Here is a 5623-nt window from a genome sequence, read left to right on the forward strand (position 1 = left end):
TGCCTGGAGCATCTCCTCCTGTCCTCCACTGACCTGGGTGTCTGCAGAGTTTTCTCTCCCATGTTCTCACTCTCTTCCGGCTGCAGTTGCACGGGATTTTTTCCCCGTCTCAAGCACGCTATCCCAGAGGCGCAACCATCACTGATGGGCTCGGCCTTGGCCAGCGGTGGGGCTCGCTTTGAGTGTGTTTTGGAGCCAGCTGGCATTGGCTCTGGCAGACATGGAGGAAGTTTCTAGCAGCTTCTCACAGAAGCCACCCCTGTAGCCCCCCGCTACCAAAACCTTGCCATGCAAATCCCATACACTGAAATAAAGTGACAAATTTTCAGCTCCCTGATATATATCAAATTTATATTAAAACCAGCTTTCTGTGATTTGGAGAAATTCTTTTAAAACATGAGAGAGGCAGAATTCAGAAAGTTTGTCAGGACTGCCTAGCATGCCGAGCATTTTCCCAGGGAGCGGGACAGCCTGGAGTTCATGATCACTGAGGTACTCTGAGGTGACCAACTTCCTAGATAACTATTCTGACTGCCAAACAGGGTGAGCAAGAGCAAGGGCAACATAGCCAGCTCCGCAAGAGGTAGTGAGCAGAAGGACCAAGCCAGGACAGAGAACCTTCCTGCGGTCCTGTCCGTAAGAGGTGCTTGGCCAGGGAGCCTCCTCCTGTTTCGCCAGGAGGAGCCAGTCTGGCTCCTGTTTCGACAGGTAGTTATGCTGCTGCTTGATACCAGCACCTCTGTCTTCATATTTTACTCCAGTTGAACGAATTAACCACTAAGATAATGATTTGTATTTTTCATTAGACATCTTGGGAATTATAGCCCAAGAGCATTCACGGTTTTGGGGAAAAAATAAATAGACCAATCTGAACCATTTCTGAATTCTGAATTGTTTCAGAAATTTGAACACTTCTTCAAATGTGAATAGAGCAGTATGTGAGCAATTACTTCTAAAAACTATTCACCCTCCTAGGGAAATGATGCATCCTTTGGTTATACAAAACCTTTTGGAAAATACTGAATGGTGAAATTAAGTATCGTCATAAATCATTGAAATTACAGTTACAACATAAAATTTAGAGAAAATTACAGAGTTTAATACATCAGTTTTATAGCTAGGTTTTTTTCATACCAAAATTGCAGTCATTTTGTGGTAATTTGATTTTAAATGTCATATCTTTAAATACTAATTTGCAATCTCTTAAACTCTTAATTGCTCGATTTACCAACCTGGGAACCTGACAGCAAAGCCTAGGGGCAAGATTTCGGCCACGTAAATGTCACCCAAGCCAGGACGTATGCATAGAACACAGTTCCGGTGTTAGGGAGAGATTTTGGACCTCTGCTTAAAAGAAGGACCCGTGATTTTAAGTAATGAGTGACATTTCCAGACTGGGAAGAGTTTTAAGACAAGGGGGAAACCATGCCTATGCGAAGGAGGAGACGCATATTGGGAGGAAAAAAGGAGAGGGGTGAAGACCAAACATTTAGTAAGAGGGAAGGCGGGTGAAGCTGGTGATAGATACAGGAGCACTGGAAATATCCCCTTGGTCACTGCAAACTGCTTTACCAGGGTCATGTCTGATGCACTGATGTCAGCCCTCACGGCTCGGTGGAATGGATGACTGGGGAGGCGAGGGGCAAAGCGCAGCCTGAGGTGCAGCAGACGACCGCAGCCGCCGCAGAAGGCCGCAGGCTCACGCACTCCACGCATGCCATGTCATTTCCTGGGCTGCAGCAGGAGCATGCACCGCGATCTTCAAAAGTGCTGTTATCTCCACTACTCCCTGAAGGGCTTTCCGGCCAGTAATTTTAGGGCCAGAAGGCCAAATAACAAAGAGAAAATAGAGTCTACTCGGGGAGTTTCTCACTGGCTGGTTACTGGTGACGGGTCCCACCCCACCTGGCTAAGACATCAGTGAAGGAGGAGCAGAGTGCGTCCGGGTGTTTGCACAGTGCAGTTTGGAGACACACCGGCCAATGCGTAATAGAGTCCAAACAACAGCCAAAGAAGGTCACAGAATAAGGCTGTAAATTTGGTCCCCAAGAACACCCCAGGACGAAAAGCAGCCACACTCCTGACAGGACACACCTGAGAGAGCCTGGTAGGATTCAAAGGAAATTTACCTCCTTGAGTAAGGGATGCTGTGTTGTTTTGAGCAACTTTCACTGCATAAAGAGATGCTACAAGCAATGTATACACAAGGTATAAAATATTTATTAAGACAAATGGGAGATGGTTAGGATTTCATGAGCTCTCAGACTAAACACTATTATTCTCATCACCTCAAGTCTTTACTAGCCAAGCAGGCATCAGCCAAGAGAGGAAGGGCTCATCATCCTCCAGCACTCCCCGGCATAGCTCTTTGGTGGTGCTGGGATGCCATCTTCTGAGAGTTTTTTTCCTTTTTTTTCTTTTTTTCCTGCAGTATTTCTTTATTTTTCCATGTTGGTATGGTGTTTTCCCCCTTAAATCCTTGAAGTGCTACTGACACCTCTCAACAATCACACCTCCTTCTGTAGTTTTACCTTGTCTTGCTTGACACTTCTCTACAAACTTTCTGAGCTTTTTCTCACAACTTCATGCTTTTACCATCAGCGTGAGCCAAGGTGAGGCACCCAGGCTATGCTGCATTAGAGATGTGGCAGGGAGGCCACCCAGCCTCCCTGACAAGAGTCCAGGAGGTCTTACGTAGCAGTGGTACTAGTCAGACCAACCTGCAGTGAGCGAAGCAGCTCTCCAGCACCCACCTGCGGAGTTAGGAGCTGTGTGACTGGGTGATGGTGTCCCAGATGTTGCTTCTGTTGCTATCTCCAGGATAACAGCAAAACTGGGCAAAAAGAGGCAAAGCCAGTGTCACTATCCTAGATGTTTCAGGTGTTGGAAAAAGCTTCTGGGTCACTGGCAGCTCTGTGAAATAGCATGAAGGGCCCAAGAGGAAGAGAACAGTAAGCCTTGGGTTTCTGTGAACTTTCCCAAGTAGAGCACGGGGTTCTCAGTTACATCAGTCAGTTTGCCAGTTGCCTGGTGGTAAAAGTTGCCCAAAACGCTTCTACCGTGCCAGGTATTTGGATAATCCTGGACTGGTAGTTGTGTGTATGCATCACCATGAAATGGGCAATAATCTGTTAGGTTCCTTGTCAAAATGTAGCTGAGTTATGTTTGTATTTTGTTTACTCTCCCCAAAAAAGAAGTTTCTAAAATCCCCCTTGCAATTGTGAAAAGAATCTGATAATTCATATTTCTTCACCTTTTCATAAAACTTTTGATACACTTGCCACAAAAGAGCATCAGTGACATCACCTGCCTCTACAGCTCTCATGTCCTCAGAAGCTCCCCTCAGAAAGGCAGAGTGCTCCAAGGAGAGAGACTCAGATCTGGAGCTGATATTTTACAAACACAAAAATACCCTCACAAATCCTACTCTGTATCAATCAGGAGCCTTGACAGAAGTGATAGGTGGGAGAAGAGGGAGGAGGAAAGACTGATTTTTCTCTATTGTTGCTAAAATACCTTAGTGAATTTAAGCCAAAGGGTGTTAGAAAATGCCTCCAAATGCAATGGTGCTCACTTTTCTTCTTCTTCTGGCTGCAGCTTCTTCCTTTAAATCTGTATTTGTCTTCAGGAATCTCTTATTTTGCAATTAGGCTGTCAGTTTGTGAAGAGCTACGTTATCCAGTAACCACATTATCTAGAATCCAGAGCAAGAACCAGTGGCCTTTGAGTAGTCCAAAGTGCTAAGGAGGCAAGTAGCTACATATGAGGCAAATAAAACAGATACAAGAAGGTAGCAGAGAGCAGGAGCAGCTATGACCTCTGACAAACCTGGGTTTCACTGGAAGCCTAAATCCCTGCATCACACAGTTGCAGCTAACATTAAGATAAAATATAAGTGGGCCAGATTCCTCCATATGTCAGTGGGTTTGTTTTGCATGAGTGACACAGAATGTTTGTAGCTGGTGTTAGGTCTACAGAAAGATTTTAATCCAGGCTTAAAAAAAAAAAAAAAAAAAAGAGGGAATGGTGCAATTTATTTTACTTCATAATTTCCTCTCTTTTTTTTTTTGGTTAATTTATACCAAAATGATCTTTTTCAAACCACTAGTTATGCCACTAGGCCTTTTGGCTTGCTGTCACCAGGGAATCTTGTCGTGATGCTGGGATCTAGCCATTTGTCACTCACACAGCAGGACATGGGAGTCAGGGAGGGAATGCTGGATGATGTGACTGTGGCAGCTCTCACCCGCGACTCCTCATTTTTCCTTCCTGGTCTCCTAAAGCAAAATCTCCTGATGCTAGGTCACAGTTGCTATGACAATGAATGCAACAGTTCTCAGCCATCAGAAAACATATTAGGAAAAAATAAATCCACTGACACAAGGCCAGAAGAAGCCCTTTTCATGCACTGCACATAATCCTTTCGAACTTGACCTACTTTAGAGGACGCTTCCATCTTCTCCTTTTACAGTTTATTAAGAATACCATTGTTATTTTCTGTTACAGTTTTACTGTTTTTAATTTCCCTCCTTCACACTATCAGTAGTTTTATTCTACACATTAGCAGACCATGGAATACCTTCCCTTGTTACTTCCATATTTTCTAATTACAACACTCCATCATTAGTCAACTGGTTCATAACGTGGAAGGCAAAGTTGCTATTTCATTTCATGCTATATAATACAATGCTTCGGGTTCAGTAATTACATTGTGCCAGACTTGTGATCAATCCTGAGATAGCTCACTCTTGATGGATAGCCCCATCACAGAGTGTATAAGAGTTAAAGGAAAAAGCAAATTTTTAATTTTGCTCCTCTGTCAATTTAGCTATTTGAACACTGCTTTTCAGCCCAATATTTATCTCACTGAGATAGGAAGAGATTACAGAAATGAGAATTTAAAGAGAGAATTGAAGTTTGAAAAACATTTTCTAAAGTTTTGGTTTGCAAAACAGGAAAGATATAAATTAGATACTCTTCCACAGAAAGCTAGTGTGTATTACTCTGTTAATGGAGTGCAAATCTTTTAAGTCACCTGTTTAATGTACTGGAGAAAACCATTACCTGCTTCTCATAACTATTCCAAGGATTATGTGAAATGAGCTGATGATCTTACTTACTACCACAGCTCAGTACAAGGCCTGTGAAAAAAATTATTTCCAAAGGTTTTCTGCTCAGTCATAGGAGTGTACGTGTGTCAAACAATTTTCTCAAGTGGCAAGCAATTTTCAGACAGTCATAGGATATAGGAAGTGCCTTTTCCTAACAAGAAGAATCGCAAGTATGGGGTCTAAGAGTACAACATGGGTTGCAAGGACATCCAGAACAGTCATGCCAAGCGAGTAAGCGTGGAGAAGTGTCGTGGTTTAGGCCCAGCCAGCAACTCAGCCCTATGCAGCCGCTTTCTCACTCCTCTCCCCAGTGGGATGGGGAGGAGAAAATATAAGGAAAGACTGGTGGGTCCTGACAAGAACAAGTAGGGATCACTCACCAGGTCACGGGCAAAATAGATTCAACTTGGGGAAAAAAAATCAATTTAATATGTTACCAACCAAATCAGAATAGGATAATAAGAAATAGAAACCAAATCTTAAAAACACCTTCACCCCACCCCTCCCTTCTT

The sequence above is a fragment of the Eurypyga helias genome, unplaced genomic scaffold (assembly GCF_000690775.1).
Source record: "Eurypyga helias isolate BGI_N326 unplaced genomic scaffold, ASM69077v1 scaffold3675, whole genome shotgun sequence".
NCBI lineage: Eukaryota > Metazoa > Chordata > Aves > Eurypygiformes > Eurypygidae > Eurypyga > Eurypyga helias.